At 46.5% G+C, this 17,602-nt stretch overlaps 1 pseudogene; it reads left to right on the top strand.

Annotated features, from left to right (window-relative positions):
* Nucleotides 1-858: 858 nt before the first annotated feature.
* LOC111848157 (uncharacterized) lies at nucleotides 859-15,394 on the top strand (annotated as a pseudogene).
* The last annotated feature ends 2,208 nt before the right edge of the window (nucleotides 15,395-17,602 follow it).

Genomic DNA, 17,602 nt, shown 5'->3' with positions numbered 1-17,602 from the left:
ATTGGCGAACATCGATGAACAGTTCAGATGAGCAAGCATTGTTTTCTCTTACGTTTTTCAGGTACTCTCATTTTCGTGCTTTCGTGCATTTTCAGGCTTTGGAGTAGTTAATTACAAACATTACTCGAAAATGTTCGATACGAGTGTGTATTTAGTGTGAATGTTTCAAAAAGTGAGAAAAAAAAAAATTCTAACTAAAAATCTTGGTTAACGTAAATTATCAGTCATGTGAAGGTTAAGACTGTTTACATGGACACTTTTTTCAATCTGATTGAATTTAATCAGATCAAAGGAACCCAACCGAACTGTTTACATGAGTGTCAAATAAAGAGATCTGCATTTGTTCCACGTTTACCTGTTCCAGCCATTTAATCTGATAGTACATTATTTTGACAAGCGCTGTGGTAGGCCTAAGCTACTTTTTCTTGTACAGAAAAAGATAAAATGCTCTGTCTGAACCTCTGAGGCTTCCTTTCTCCTTGTTTATCCCACCTCTGTTGCGCGATTAAAAAGTCTCTTGTTTATTTACCTCAGCATCTACCTGAACAGTCCCGTCTCCGTTGCCACCCGCTTATTAACATTTGAGCCTGGCTCATTTTAAACATGGATTTGACATTAATGTCTATTCTGTGTCTCTTGGTAAATATGCTGTCAAAAATTCGTTATCAGCGGTTTATGGTACTCTGGCACTATTTAAGGGAGCGAGCTGAGGCAGAAGTCTTACCACCGCCACTGTGGATAGCCCCTCTTCTTCCACCTAAGAATAGGAGCCAGTGGATGAGAATCTGCAGCAAACACTGGTGGGAAACGGTAGTTCTCACTGAGTTTACCGACCAGGAGTGGAAGGCAAACTTCCATATGAGTTGGTGGTTCCTGCGGCGCCCCCCTGCTGGCCCAGAGTCAACGGTTCCTGCTACGACCACGCCTCCTGCTGCAGCCGAGGCACCTGCTATGGCACCCCCTCCTGCTGCGCCCGAGGCGCCTGCTGCGGATGCAGCTCCACCCACGCCCGACGCACCGCTCAAGCTCCCTGCTGCGGCTCCACCCACGCCCAAGGTCCTGGCTGCGCCACTGCCTCCTGTTCTGCCCGTCCATGATCTGTCTGTTCCTCCCGTCCATGCTCTGCCTGTTTGGCCCGACCCGCCGGCTGCTGAAGGTACCGACCCGCCTGCCCGGACAGCGGGAGTACCTGAGGACCCTGAGGGGGTCTTTGCCCTGAGGGGTCCTTGCACTGGCCACCACATCACCTCCCAGCTGGGTCCCAGTCCCAGCAGTGGCCGTGTCGCCTTCAGGGGCACCTCTGCAGGCTAAGCCTCCGGCTGCTATGCCCGAGGTCCCTGCTGCTGCGACTCCTGCTGCTACGCACGAGGTACCTGCTGCAGTGCCTGCTGTCCCGGCTCTGCCTACTGTGGCGCCTGTGCTCGGAGCCCAACCAGCCTGCTGCGTCGCCTTCGCACGACTTCCGCCTGCCCATTCCAGTCCCGCCTGACCTGTCTGTTCCAGACCCGTTGCCGGCGCCTGCTGAGGTCCCCGGCCCGCCGGCATGGGTTTTGCCTGTCCAGCCTGCCCGACTCACCCGTCCAGCCCAACTCGCCCGTCCTGCCAAGCTCGCCTGTCCGGGCAGTTTTTGCGCCTCCACCAGTTCCAGCCGCAGCACCGCCGTCCTCGGCAGTTACAGCCTCAAGGGCACCTGCTGCACCTGAAGCTCTGACTCAGCCTGCTGCGCCTCCGTCTCTGGCTATGCCCGAGTTCCTGGCACCGCCTCTGCCTGCTGCAGGCCTGCTGCCTCGACGCCGCCTCCGTCTCTGGCTCCGCCCGAGGCATCACCTGCCACAGCGCCCGCGGTCACGGGCGTGCCTTCTTCTTCGCCTGGGGTATCAGCTTCGCCCCTGCTCGGCAGCCAGTCACCTGCGCCCGGACCCGGCCCGCTGATGGCCATCTCCAGGTTGCCAGCGTGGGCAGCTCATCCTTTTGCTGGGACGCGCCTGGAAATCAAGAGGACCGAGCCTGTGTGAGCAGCTACCCATCCCCCTTTGCCGGCACGGCTGTCCCCTCCGGCTGCCTCCACCTGTCCCGCAGCTCATCTCCTCACCTTCCTCATGGTCTCCCCCTGCTCCCATCTCCCTGTCACCTGGGATCCCTCCAACGTCAGCCTTCCGGTTGCCTGTGGCCCCTTCAGCTAACACCTGTCGCCCGCCGAGGATCCCTAGGGCTCCCCTGGGTCCACCGGCCTGGTTTCATCCTCCCTGTTGGGTCCCTCCTGTCTCTGCTCCTCGTCCCTCTGTGTCTCCTCCGTTCCCGTTGTTCATCCTGTCTCTGCTCCTCGTCCATCTGTGCCTCCCATGTTCACTCCCGGCTCTTTCGTTCCTCCCATTGGTGTTCCCCTGGTATCTCCCTTTCTTGTCTGTCCGTGTTTCCAGTCCTCTGTCAGGTTTTGTTGTGGTTTCTGCTCTTGTATCTGTTTTGTGTTTTGGTCCTGTTCCCTGTGCCCCGGTAACAGTCTTGCCTTGTTTTCCAGGTTCGTCTTGTTCCCGGTCTCATCCTGTCCGCCGCTCCCTTTCGGACACGCCCAGAGTGCGTGCCTTGGGCGGGGGGGTTCTGTCATTACCTGCGCGTACAGTCCTCGTGTGTGCCATACCCTCCTCGTTAACCCCGTGTCAATTCCCATCGTATCAGCTGTCTTGCGTTTATTCTGAGGTCATGTCCTGTATTTAGTCCACATTCAAGTCTGTTTCCCCAGGTATGTCATTGACGTTTTGTACCGTGTGGTTTGTGTAGTTCGTGATTTCCCAATTAAAACCTTGTATTCTGGATCTCAGTTGGCTCGAGTCCTAATTCCCCGCTTTCTGCTTGCTCGCCCGACACGGATCCTAACACACTCCATAGGACATGCCTGCCTCATTTTGTTTCACAGCTATTAACCCTTTAGTGCGTTGCCCCATTGTACTTTAAGTGGATGCAATATAATAATTAATAACTACTACAGACAAAAATAATCTGAAAATCCAAGGGGTGTGCATTGTTCCCTGTAGTCCACTGATCAAAGCACACTTCACTAGATGTGCCTGTCTAGTTTTAAAGTTATTAACCCATTAATGTATTGTCCCATTGCACATTATATGGATACATTTGAACATTTAAAAATTTATGAAAAAATTATATGTAAAGCATTCTGGGAAACAAAAGGGTGTGTAATAGTCGCTATGAACCCAAAATGCTAAACCACCATGTCATTACAGCTGAAAGGACCTATTATATTAGGTATTAACACGATTTGGCACAAATCATGAAATGGTTTGAAGCGCAAAAATAATCAGTGTGCATCGTTGTCTGTGTACTGGACATCACAATTCTGTCATTAAAAACGTCCCACCTAATTACTTCAGTTAAAAGTTATTAAAGCCAGAAAACTGAATACCCAACATGAGGCTAACTTAACCATGGTGACAGGTTCCTAGTCGTTTTCTCACTGCTTCTGTTTTGTCCTGTTGTAAATCATTTGTTTATTAAACAATGGCTCACCTTCTATTAAATGTCATATGAACAGACACCTTTTTCTTATTAGCTGTAAAACATAGAAACACGCTATTAAGTGGAGGCTAGCCACAATAAATCTTTCATAATGAGTAGAAATATAAATACATAGCCCTACCACTTGACATGATGTTTTCATATTTCATCTTGACTTGCTGCCACGTACGCTTTCCATTTGAAATTGGATCCGTTACTTTATTGTTAACATTAGGTTTACATTATGAGTAACATCACAGTAATGGAACTTTAGGGAGCATTACATTACTAAACATCAAATAATAGGTAACTTCTGAATTGTGTCGCATCTGTGAGCCTCTGTATTTATTAACAGTATTTCAGTTCTTTTCAGAAAACACTTCATAGTCTAATACTCGGTCGTGAGATATTTTATACCACGTTTTATGACCATGAAAATGTACTTAAATGTACTCGGTCTGCAATACGTTGCCAACAAGCCTGCCTGCAGTGGTATCGTACTTTCTTTGCAGTGTTGATATAAGCTCCTCATAATCCTGCATAATTAGCATGCAGTCTTCCTCTGTGAAACATGGAGATCGCGCCATGAGTCAAACGGAGACATGCGCTGCCGAACGTGCTCCATTTATGTGAACGCGCACAAACTCCATTGCAGTTAACACCGATGTAACAAATCAACTTCTTAACTGCCGTCGTAGTACTGATTAGCACCGATTGAGACAACCTGATTTTGTCAACCCCATGTTCTCTAGTTAACTCCGGGTTAAACCTGATTTGGTTAAATCCCCTTCTTAGTATAAGCCACCGGTCTGTGTAGCGTCACCGAACAACAAAATAGGGAACTGCTCCCCGCGCACGCGAATCCGCTGCTGATGACTGGCGGATTCTCGTTGAGATTTGATCGCGGAAACGCCGTTCTAGGTTAGATTTAGAGGTTTTTTTGCATATACTGCAGAATGCTTTCCGGTCATTCCCCATGACCGCCTTAAGTCTTTAAATGACGGGTTATCAAGCCAACTTTTAGAAAACTTACATTTCCCCATTTCACTGCCTAGGGGCTACTAGCTAATTTTAGTGGCTCTCCTAATATCAACTCGTTAGATCACCCTGGTGCAACTGAGGTAAAAGGCGGAGAAATGGCGTCAGCGTCACTCTGATAGGCTATTATGGTGCGTTGGATTATTTCTCTCCAAGTCGGAACTCGGATGAAAACGTCACGAAACGTCACAAAAGATGTCACTTCCCGTCGGAAACACGCCCCTTTTATGATGTTGAAGTCGGACAAGATTTTGTTGTCCGAGTTGCCCTTGTGACGTAATTTCAACATGGTGACTTGGTTTGTTTGTAGTTTGTTTACCGATCAAAAAAAGAATATCGCTATGAATGTACTAAAATATTTTATAAAGCATTTAATGTGGTTTGACTAGTTTGTGTTTCTTGTTTGTCTCTCGGAAAAATCTCCATTTCTCCATTTTCTCCATTTGGAAAACTCCAACTCTGCTAAAATATAAAGCAACAACACACAGCAACGTGTTCATGGAGGCAGCCATGTTTGTTCCGAGATGTGGGTAGCTCGAACGGGAGATTGTTGGACGTGATGTCACTCAACTCCACCTGAGTTTCTCCACCAGAGAAAAACGAACGCACCATTAATTCCGACTCAGGTCCTGCTAGCACGTATATTCATGGTTCGAATTCATATATATTATGGCATGCCAAACAGGAAATATTTAATCATCTTTGATATATATGGAATGAAACCCGATATATATGGAATGAAAGCAGATAATATATAAGGAATAAATGTCGATATATATACAGACTCGGAATATATGGAATGAGTACCGATATATACAGTATACAATGAATACCGATACTGTATATATACAATGAAACTCGGAATATATTGAATGAAAGCTGATATATATACAATGAAACTAGGAATATATTGAATGAATGTCCATATATATACAATGAAACCCAGAATATATGGAATGAAAGCCGATATATATATATATATACATACAATGAAACTCAGAATATAGGCCCTGATGCATAGTCATCATTTGACAGAGTGCATGATCAAGTACGCTCAATTTTCAATAGAGGTGTGCAAAAAAGAGGGCCAGATTATCTGAGGCCGGAGCCGAGTGTATTTTTAAGAAGCGTTACGGCCTCAGATAATCTGGCCCTCTTGTTCGCGCACTTCTTTTGAAAATTGAGCGTACTTCATCATCCAGGGAGTCGGGGAAATGAGGGCTTTATTGTCGGATACATCCACAAATAAAGACAAAACCAAGAACTGATGTCAATGACCGGACTGGGGAAAACATACCTAATGCAGACTTAAATACAAAAGACTAATGACTACAACAAAAAACAGCTGATCACACGAGGATTCCACACGGGGTTAACGAGGGGGCGTTATTCATTCCATATATTCCGAGTTTCATATATATATACAGGTATATCGACATTCATTCCATATATTCCGAGTTTCATTGTATATATATTGGCTTTCATTCAATATATTCCGAGTTTCATTGTATATATATCAACATTCATTCCTTATATATAATTATCTGCTTTCATTCCATATATATCGGGTTTCATGCCATATATATCAAAGATGATTAAATATTTCCTGTTTGGCATGCCGTTATATATATATATTAGTGCTGGGCAACGATTAAAATCTTTAATCGTGATTAATCGCATGATTTGTCTGATTAATCGTGATTAATCGCAATGTTATGCGCAAAATTTAATAATGAATTCAAAAGTAGTGTTTTGTGCACTTTATTTTAACCCTCTGGGGTCGGCGGTCCCGCCTGACAGAAATTTCGCCAAATCATTTAAATAAGACTGCGAGTTTTTGTCATATACACATTTAAAAAACACCCTCAGAAACCTTGGACGGTCTACTTTTCAAATATATATAGGTAGAAATTGTTGCCATTTTCAGCAGCGATTCTTGTACCTGTGTCCATGGCTCAGTGTGCTAAGCCTGTCTGCCTGTAATCACAAGATCGGCAGTTCAAACCCATCCTATTTAGAACGTGAATAGCGATCTTCAGCTGAGAGCAGTCCTATACACTCCTGATGCAAGTAAGACAAAGAAAGGTGGTACAGTTTGCCTTTTTTCCTATTTAACCTAATTTTAAAAACTTTAATACTTCCAACAATGGAAGTTTTGAAAAGAAGACCGATTACAGATTTAGTCAGTGTTTTTTTCATGATTCTACATAATGATTTCAGCGAGATATAAACTGAAATACACAAGAAAGATACGTGGTTGACGATGCCCTCGTCCCGAGTGTTAATAATAGTCACTGCATCATATTTATCGCTTTCTATATTTATATGGTCACAGTTTCATTTTTCATTCCATCTACCAATAAACTGTGAAAGGGATTTTATTGTTGCTACTTTCTTGCGTTTCAATCAATATTCATTGTGAAAGCCACTGACTTTGAGGAAAAAGAGTGTCACTCCAAAATTCTAACACTTTAGTAACCAAACCACATAAAATTTCAGAATGTCTCTTTCACCTATGTGTAGCCAACCCCTGTGTCTAAGCTTCAGAGCTCAAAAGTCTTACCTAGAAATGTCTATAATGTGATTTTTTACAATTTCTCAGCATGTCTGAAAATAGGTTTTTGAAAAGTATATGTTTAAAGATTTTAACAAAAAATAGAATAATAACATTTTAAGTGGTCTCAGATTATTGGTGCTGAGTTTGTGCTGAATAAAAGCACATGTAACAATGCAGCAGTCTTAGCCCCACCCCAAATGCTCTCATTGATTGAAACGCGTGATGAAGCCCATTCCAAGCCAGTACTGATCAACATCCCTCCCCTCTTGTGACCCATGGTTTGTAGGTGTATTCAGAGCAGAGCATGTGAGCGGAGTGGAGCGGTGAGAATTTCCACTCCTCGCTCACGAGGCTGTTGGCTCCGCCCGCTCCTCCGCTCTAATTCGCACTAAGCCGCTCCGCTCAACACCGCTCCTCGCTCCACTAAAATTTCCTCCCGCTCCAGTCAAATCGCTCCACGCTCGCTCCAATTTAAAAGAGGGACAAATAATCTGCATGCCTTACAAAAGTCACCTTAAACCGAAGCCTTATGTCATAAAGAAATATGAGCAACAGCAACATTGCCAGTCAGAACAGAAAATATTTATTTTTAAGCAACATATAGACAACAACAGACAGGTTTGGCAATGGCATTCCACGCAAAAATAAGCTTAAAAATAAAGGAATCAGTGGGCTTAATAGCCTAAATATACATGCAGGTTTAAAATTTCTCAATTTTTTTCTGTTGATGCTGCTGCTGCGTCTCTCTATAAAATAAAATTTCACTGACAGCGTTACGTGAAATTTAAAAAATCCTATTAGACCTACTTTGAATGACAAAATGAATAAATTTTATTACCGATCTTTACTTTATAGGCTTTTATACTTTAATTTACTATAGACTTGATATGCTACAACCATATAAAACTTGCTCGCGTTTTGCTTTGGCTTCCGCCTGTTCGTGTAGCACCCTCTCATGTTTCTGAGAAAAGTGATTCCAAAGTGAATCTTTACTCACTGAAACAGATTCACCACATTATTGTTCTTGCTCTACATTATTGTCATCTATACGTTTGATAAGAATAGTACACTTGTATGATTTATCAGTTTCCTTTGTGAAATACTTTGCGAATTCCATCTCGTTCCAATTTGTGTAACAGTCTTGATAATTGTACAGATGAATTCTGGGTAGATTTGGGCGCGCCTCAGAATCGTAGTGTGAGCGGAATCGGAGCGAAATTGGAGAGACAGAGTGACCGCTCCAGCCTTAATTAAAAAACCGCTTCGCGCTCTGACCAAATTCAGCCGGCTCCGCTCCTCGCTCACGCTCCGCTCACATGCTCTGATTCAGAGCCAGCGAGCAACAGACTTTCAAAATAATACTACTACTAATATAATAAACTGCGTTAATTCGCGATAAAATAATTGTCGGCGTTAATAAAGTACTGCGTTAACGCGATAATAACGCGTTAACTTGCCCAGCACTAATATATATATATATATATATATATATATATTGTCACGTTCGGAGACAAGGTAAGCAGGGTTTAATGAGCAAAATACGGACCACACGTAACAATACACCACGGACGGACATCAACGGACAATACAATGCACGATCTGGGGAACAAGGGGAGACGTGGACTGATATACAGAGAACAAGGCAAAAGAAATAGGAAACAGCTGGGCACAATCGGGGAAGTACACGTGGATAATGAGGGGGCGTGGCACACACTAGGAGCGGACAGAGCGGATCGTGACATAACCCCCCCCCAAAGGCGCGCACACCGGGCGCGCCCGAGGGGAGGCGACGGACGAGACGGGGCAGGAAACAGGACCTGGAAGACAAAAAGCAAACATCAACCAAAGGCGGGGACCGGAAACAGGACAGAGGAACAAAACAGGAACAGGGACCAGAAGAACGACAAGACACGACAAAGAACAGGAAACGCAGACAGGCAAACAGAGAAGGGGGACACAGAGGGAACACCCACAGGCGACACGAAGGGGCCAGGAGTGAACAGAGGAGACACAGAGGGCAGAGGAGCAGAGACAGGAGGCAGAAAGGGAAAGGGAGGAGGAAAAAGGGGAGCCCGAGGGAGCCCAGGCGGGCGACGGGCAGCGGCCGGAGGGGCCGCAGGGGAGAGGGAGGAGGGAGCAGGAGGGGACCACCCAGGGGCCAAGGGAACGGGACGAGGGAGTGACGGAGGGGACACGGAGGGAGCAGGAGGGAACACCAGTGAAGGCAGGCAGGAGGGGGAAGCCGCGGCAGGCGGAGGCGAAGCCGGGGAAGGCGCCGTCCGACGCCCAGCCGGAGCAGGGGGGCCCGGAGGCGACCGACATGGAGCCGGAGGCGGGACCGAGGACCGGCACCGAGGATCCAGGGGGGGACCCGGAGGGGACCGCCGACCCCGAGCACCCCCAGCCACCGAGCCGCAGCCAGGGGCCGAACGGGCGAGCCAGGGGGCAGGGCGGGCGGGACCCGGGCCCGACGCCTATGTCCCCGTCCCTTACGGGACACCGACAGGCGGGGTCCTGGGGGGCGTTGGCCTTGCCGGGGTAAGGGCGAGGGAGTCAGGGCCTCTAAGGAGGCAACAGGCGGGGCAGCCGGAGCCGCGGGCATGGCCGCATGCGGGGTAGCCAGAGCTGCGGGCGTGGCCGCAGGCGGGGCAGCCAGAGCCGCGGGCAGGACTGGAGAGGCGGCCTCAGGCAGGGCCGCGGGCAGGACTGGAGAGGCGGCCTCAGGTAGGGCCGCGGGCAGGACGGGAGAGGCGGCCTCAGGCAGGGCCGCGGGCAGGACGGGAGAGGCGGCCTCGGACGGGGCCGCGGGCGTGTGGCCAGCAGGAGGCGCCTCGGCGGGCACCTCAGGCAGAGCGGAGGCAGCTGCAAGCGTGCGACCAGCAGGGGCCGCCTGGGCAGGTGGCTCGGGCCTCGGGTCAACAGGGGGCGCCTCGGCGGGCGCCGCCAGCACACGACCAGTAGGGAGCGCCACAGCGGGCGCTGCCAGCACACGGCCAGCAGGGGGTGCAACCACAGCCACCTCAGGCAGAGCGGAGGCAGCTGCAGGCGTGCGACCAGCAGGGGGCGCCTCGGCGGGCGCCGCCAGCACGCGACCAGCAGGGGGCGCCTCGGCGGGCGCCGCCATCACACGGCCAGCAGGGGGCGCAACCGCGGCCACCTCAGGCAGTTCAGGCGCCGGCGAGACAGGCAGTTCAGGAGCCGGCAGGACAGGCGAGACAGGCAGGTCAAGTGCCGGCAGGATGGGCGCCGCCATCACGCGGCCAGCAGGGGGCGCCGCCATCACGTGGCCAGCAGGGGGCGCCGCAGCCAGAGTAGTGGCAGCTGCAGGGACGACAGGCGGGTCAAGCAGGACAGGTGGATCAGGCAGGACAGGCGGATCAGGCAGGACAGGCGGTGCTGCTGGCATCGCGGCATCATCAGCAGCAGGCGGTGCCGCGGGCAGAGCGGCGGCATCAGCAGCAGGCGGTGTCGCGGGCAGAGCGGCGGCATTAGCAGCAGGCAGCGCAGCCGCGGGCAGAGCGGCGGCGTCAGCAGGCAGCGGTGCCGCGGGCAGAGCGGCGGCGTCAGCAGCAGGCGGTGCCGCGGGCAGAGCGGCGGCGTCAGCAGCAGGCGGTGCCGCGGGCAGAGCGGCGGCGTTAGCAGCAGGCAGCGCAGCCGCGGGCAGATCGCCGGCGGCAGCAGGCAGCGCAGCCGCGGGCAGAACCGGAGCATGCAGGTCCGGAGCTAGCAGGAGGGATGCCGAGCGCGTAGGCGCCTTCCCTTTACGGGCTTTGGGCACCTGGGGAATGCCGTCTCTTACGGCGCGAATTCCGCCGTGCCCCAGACGCTCCGGCCGATAAAAGTATGCCTACAACGGAGGCGGCTGCTCTCCGCGGAAGCTGGCAAGGCGGGCAGCGGCGATGTCCTCCCAGGCAGGGACCAGCGAACAGGCGCCCAGGAAGAGGAGCGGTGTCTCCTCCAGCCGCTTCTTCGGGGCGCTCGCGGCGGTAAGCGGAGCCGCTTCGGGCACGTCACCCAGGCTCCAAGCAACGTGCTCCGCCGGTACCTCCGTGAGCCGGAGCTGTAGGCGGCGGAGGCATTTACGTGCCCTCTGGAGTGGGTACTGTTGCCCGGGCGGGCGTTCCTTTGCCAGGAGGTCCGCGCCCTTCTGGGCTAGCTGCCGGGCCACGGGGTCCTCCTGGACCTCGGGCTGGGATCGCCAGTACACAAAGTCTTGCAGCAGCCCGAGCCAGTGGTGCTCGGACTGCTGCTTTGTGCTTTCACGGAGATCGTGCATTCTGTCACGCTCGGAGACAGAGGCAAGCAGGGAAGCAGGAGCGCAAGCCAGGATGTCAGGTAAGCAGGGTTTAATGAGCAAAATACGGACCACACGTAACAATACACCACGGACGGACATCAACGGACAATACAATGCACGATCTGGGGAACAAGGGGAGACGTGGACTGATATACAGAGAACAAGGCAAAAGAAATAGGAAACAGCTGGGCACAATCGGGGAAGTACACGTGGATAATGAGGGGGCGTGGCACACACTAGGAGCGGACGGAGCGGATCGTGACATATATATATATATATATATATATATACACTCACCTAAAGGATTATTAGGAACACCATACTAATACGGTGTTTGACCCCATTTCGCCTTCAGAACTGCCTTAATTCTACGTGGCATTGATTCAACAAGGTGCTGAAAGCATTCTTTAGAAATGTTGGCCCATATTGATAGGATAGCATCTTGCAGTTGATGGAGATTTGTGGGATGCACATCCAGGGCACGAAGCTCCCGTTCCACCACATCCCAAAGATGCTCTATTGGGTTGAGATCTTGTGACTGTGGGGGCCATTTTAGTACAGTGAACTCATTGTCATGTTCAAGAAACCAATTTGAAATGATTCGAGCTTTGTGACATGGTGCATTATCCTGCTGGAAGTAGCCATCAGAGGATGGGTACATGGTGGTCATAAAGGGATGGACATGGTCAGAAACAATGCTCAGGTAGGCCGTGGCATTTAAACGATGCCCAATTGGCACTAAGGGGCCTAAAGTGTGCCAAGAAAACATCCCCCACACCATTACACCACCACCACCAGCCTGCACAGTGGTAACAAGGCATGATGGATCCATGTTCTCATTCTGTTTACGCCAAATTCTGACTCTACCATTTGAATGTCTCAACAGAAATCGAGACTCATCAGACCAGGCAACATTTTTCCAGTCTTCAACTGTCCAATTTTGGTGAGCTTGTGCAAATTGTAGCCTCTTTTTCCTATTTGTAGTGGAGATGAGTGGTACCCGGTGGGGTCTTCTGCTGTTGTAGCCCATCTGCCTCAAGGTTGTGCGTGTTGTGGCTTCACAAATGCTTTGCTGCATACCTCGGTTATAACGAGTGGTTATTTCAGTCAAAGTTGCTCTTCTATCAGCTTGAATCAGTCGGCCCATTCTCCTCTGACCTCTAGCATCAACAAGGCATTTTCGCCCACAGGACTGCCGCATACTGGATGTTTTTCCCTTTACACACCATTCTTTGTAAACCCTAGAAATGGTTGTGTGTGAAAATCCCAGTAACTGAGCAGATTGTGAAATACTCAGACCGGCCCGTCTGCCACGCTCAAAATTGCCTAAATCACCTTTCTTTCCCATTCTGACATTCAGTTTGGAGTTTAGGAGATTGTCTTGACCAGGACCACACCCCTAAATGCATTGAAGCAACTGCCATGTGATTGGTTGATTAGATAATTGCATTAATGAGAAATTGAACAGGTGTTCCTAATAATCCTTTAGGTGAGTGTATATACACACACAGTCGAACCCACTTATCTCGTCCTCGGTTAACTCGCCAACCCTATTAAGTCGACGTTTTTGAAGTGGAACCGCCAAATTCCCTCTTTGTCTTAGCATTTTATCATCGGTTATGTCGATTCTTTTATGTCGCCGAACCCTAATATCTCGAGCACAATAGAGGGACAAAATCGGCACTTAACATCGGTTATCTCGATCCCCGTGACGATTCGCCGGCTTTTAAAAATGTATCACAAGTGGGTCCGTGTATCTTCCGTTAATTGGATTTTCGACTCGGAAACCAAAATCAGAAAAGGGATTTCAAGACACTATTTGGGTTTCAGATTCTAAAATAAAAATCATCAGATTTCGAGACCTTATTTTGAAAACTGTTTTACTACCCACTCACAGTAAATGATTATCGAGGCATTTTGTGGGGAAGGAAATGATTGATCCTGTCTGAAAAAAAGAAAAGTAAACAAATGAATATGTGACGTAACATAAACAACACAAGACATATACATACCTTATTTATTTCCAAACAGGTGTCAGACACAAGACCTCTCTGTCTCAAGTTGTGCTCCGCGCAGAATCTCTGGACACTCATTTCAGAGGACCCCCTCTGTATGCCTAATTGATACAGCGTAGCTGAAATATCTGCATATGTGTGGGGTTTTTTTAGCATCTCCTTAATTATCTCGCCATAGGGCTCCAGAGACAAATTCATACAAAATGTATATGAATAAAAAGCAACAGTATTAATTGCTTAACTGAACAATAAGCAACCTGACACACTCTTGCTTTATCTATATTTGTAATTTTTAACTTAAACATTATACTAACACATACATTCACACACTGTGCCATGTGTCCTGTGAATGAACATTACTGTTTTCCTAGACTGGATCATCCTTTGGATGAAAATTGATGACAGGCTATCTGTCTGTAAAGGGGATTAAAGCTTCTGAGGGTAGAGTGGGAAAAGTGCTGAGAAGTATTCATCAGCCCTATCACAATGCAAGACAGCAGGTAAGTACATTATATTGCATTATTTTTTCTTTTTTTAAAAAAGACATGTATTGACAATTTAATCGTTTTAATGGCGCATTCAGTCATATTTTTATATCATAGGGTGCCCGGAATTTAAACCCTATACCCTACAAGGCCGAATACATGGGCCACAAGATCCATCTAGATCAAAATGAGAAGCTTGTTATGTTTGGGGTGACGCATGTTATGACTGTCGATGGATTCAGCAAGAAGGTTGTCGGTCACACAACAATGCCTGTAAAGAACAACATTGTCATTTATGAGGATGTGTACAGGTAAAATTACATTTTTAAAATGGAACCAAAAATCGGTCAGTAGGACTGACAAAAATATTTTCTAGGATCTAGGATTTCTAAAAATACTGTATTTTTTTTCCTCAGGCCTGCTGTGCTTTCCCATGGACTATGGGACCAGGTCAGAGTTGACTGTGGGACAGAATTTTATCTGACATTGTTCATCCAGGAAAAGCTGGCAGGACACAGACACAATCGTCAAAGGCAGCCTTACGTTCAGACGCCATCTACAAGGGTAAGATTAATGCATGGTTAAAACTGAATTCTTTTTTTGTAATGATGGCCTATTTCTAATGATGTTTCATGTTCCTAAAACACACAGAACCATGTCATAGAGAGAATGTGGCTGGAGGTGAATACAAGAGTCAACTACCCTTTGAAGACAGCTTTGGTACAGCTGGTAGATCAGGAAGAGCTGAACATGGAGGACAGCATACTGTATCTATGTATACTGTGTGTCAAACTTAACATGCCAAATGGCCAAGATTGGCATGACAAACGTTGTAGAGGCATGGAATGCGCACAGGATCCCAGGTATGACTTCACTGATTGTTATAAGCTTGACATGTTAAGCAGATAAAACAGACTGACATTCTACATCAGATTTAATCTTATCTACATCCACTCTTAATCCATATCCAGTACTAAAATCTACACTGGGTGGACAGATTCTTTTTGTAACATATTTGGTTTCAGTGTGCATATGGAAGCTAATACACACAGCATTTTGTTCATTGCTTGCTTTTAAATTCAGTGACTTGAAAGACAACTAAAGCAAATTAACTTAAGTCTTGACCTGTCATTATCTAGATATAATCTTGGAAATCTCTACTGATTTTGCCATTTTCAGGAAAAGGAATTCCTAATGAATTGGCTAAGGATGGGTGTGCAGCAAAAGTTGCTGAAGACATTGTGCCTCTTGGTGATGTTGCAGCTGACCTGTATACGCAAGAACTGGGATCAACCTTGAGAAGGGAATCAATTTTTGGAGTGGATCCGTTCCCCTCCGAGGAAGCACGACAGCAGACTGAAAGTGCATTTGGTTCTCACTTTGATTTGGTATCATTATACCAAAATGTAGTTCACCAGTACTATGACCCTTTTAAAAATGCAGTTAAATATCTTATTGATTTAACCAGAAGATCTGTGTGACTTGTTACAATGACCTGCAATGTAATGAAGTAAGAGTATACATAGAAAAAGAATTTTATTAAACATAACTGCAAAAGTTGTGTGTTTTGAACAATTTGAGTGCATTACATCTCTCCATAATAAAGTAGCTGCTTTTAAAATATTGTAAGCACCAAATTACCAACTATTTCAGCTTTTCCAAAACGCTAACAAGCTTGACTTTTTAAAGGGAAAATGCATTTAACAGCTACTGCCCCAAATATTTAAACAGGTTGGATTTCAAACAGGGCAATGACCAATTGAACAAACTTCACAAATAATTTACCCAAAGAAAGCTTGAATGTTGCAAACCACGGTGGCTAAACTTTTTTGGAAAACTGCAGAGAATGTAAATTCCCCTGTTAAGTCATTTTCACTTTGTTTTACACTTATTCTGCTGTTTGTATATCCTTGAGGATAGACAAGATAGCAGAGAAATCTTTAAGCTGATGCGTTTTGGAGTGAAAATCTTCCGCTCTGCATTTCAGACAGTGTGCTGCATTTTTCAGCCACTCTTCCACACAGATTTGGCATCCAACAAGAGACTGGCAGCATGTGGAGAACATAGGCTCTCCCATTAAACCTGGAGGATTTCAGTGAAAAAATATTTTTTTAATAGGTTGTACTGTAACGGTACATACTGAAAAAAAATTTACACATACCTTTACAAACAACACAGGTAAAGGCCTCCTTTATAAGGGGCAGGCAGGTAGCTGGCATTGCTTCAGAGCTTTTGCTCTTTGCCAGCTCAGAAAGCTGGTTTATTGCTGAAGAAATATGTTGCAGGCTGTCAGCAGCTTTCTTTAGTTGTTCAATGTTGCCAGTTATTTCTTGTATGGTTGTACCATCTTCTGCTCTGCGACTTAAATGAAAGAACAGAAGATGGATTCTTACAACTTATAAGCTAAATGAAAGCTAAAATGAACATTTTATACATCTCTTTTGTAAAAGTATAAGTGCGAGTGCTTAGCTTTTATGCAAATACCACATTAATAAAAACTATAAACATGTCGCAAATTGAAATTAATTTCTTAGCTTTACCACTTACCACAGTTCAGTACGTTAATTTCAACCAAAACAATAAGTCAAAGTAACCTTTAAAAATCAAATTCAAATAGTTTCATTCAAAGTTTACCTTGCTTTTGTCCTCCTCCCATTCTGGAACTCCACAAACTCATCTTCAGGTATGGCATAGATTTTTCTGGAATTCTGTTTCCAGTAATGGGAACCTTTAGAATGACAAAATAATACTTTAAGGACTATACTTAAGACCCATATCATCCAGATCTGCAGAATGCACAAATGAGACGTAAGGTCTTGGTCATATAACTTACTTCTTGTCCCCTCAGAGTCTACTATTTCATTTCCTTGACTGTCTGTAAGGATATGAGTGTCACTGCTGCTTAAGGCATCCATCACCTTTGCAGTTATCCCATCATCTGTAGCATCAGCTTCCATAAAGCGAATAACCACAGTTCTTGCAGTACTGAGCTTCCCATTCACAATATCAGCAATGTGAACTGACCTGGGAATACAAGCAGTATGTTTAGCTTATTACATAAAAATTATATAAACTATGAGATTTTAGTAGTTGCATAATTAACAAATACCTTTGGAACATTCTTGATGGGAACAGGTTGCCAGTTCTTGGAGTTGCAGGTGAAGCTCGTGTATCCGTAGTATATGTAGAAGGTGAGGGCTTGGATCGGCGTAAGAACGCAAAAGGAACACCAGCAGTTGGGCAGGTGCTGTTTGCGACGTCTTGGCTTTGGTCTGAATCTCCGTGAACCTCGTAATGACCACGATGTATCAAATCAAACGTATGGAAATGGCCAGTGTTGTCGGGAAATACTGCAGTGTTTGAGTCATCTGTAATGTATAGACTGCCTCTGTTTACCTGTTCAATTGGACAGTTATACATTTTAGTAAAATAAAACAAACCTTTCACCAAGTCAATGTTTTATTAAAATATAAACAAATGTATCGTAATTTAATTATTAAAACACTTATATATAGATGTTAGCTGTAACAAATAGCATTATCAGTATTACTTATCGTACAACATCTAGCTAAGTAAGAAGCATTGATAATGCGACAAAAACTCAACGTTTTTTTAACAATGACAGTACCTGAAAAATCCTGCATATTTTGTCCACAGACATGTCCTCGTCTTTTAACGTAACACGTTTGGCACCTCGAAA

This window comes from Paramormyrops kingsleyae, chromosome 15 (assembly GCF_048594095.1).
Source record: "Paramormyrops kingsleyae isolate MSU_618 chromosome 15, PKINGS_0.4, whole genome shotgun sequence".
In the NCBI taxonomy this organism is placed as follows: Eukaryota; Metazoa; Chordata; class Actinopteri; order Osteoglossiformes; family Mormyridae; genus Paramormyrops; species Paramormyrops kingsleyae.
This window is presented reverse-complemented; position numbering and strand designations above follow the sequence as displayed.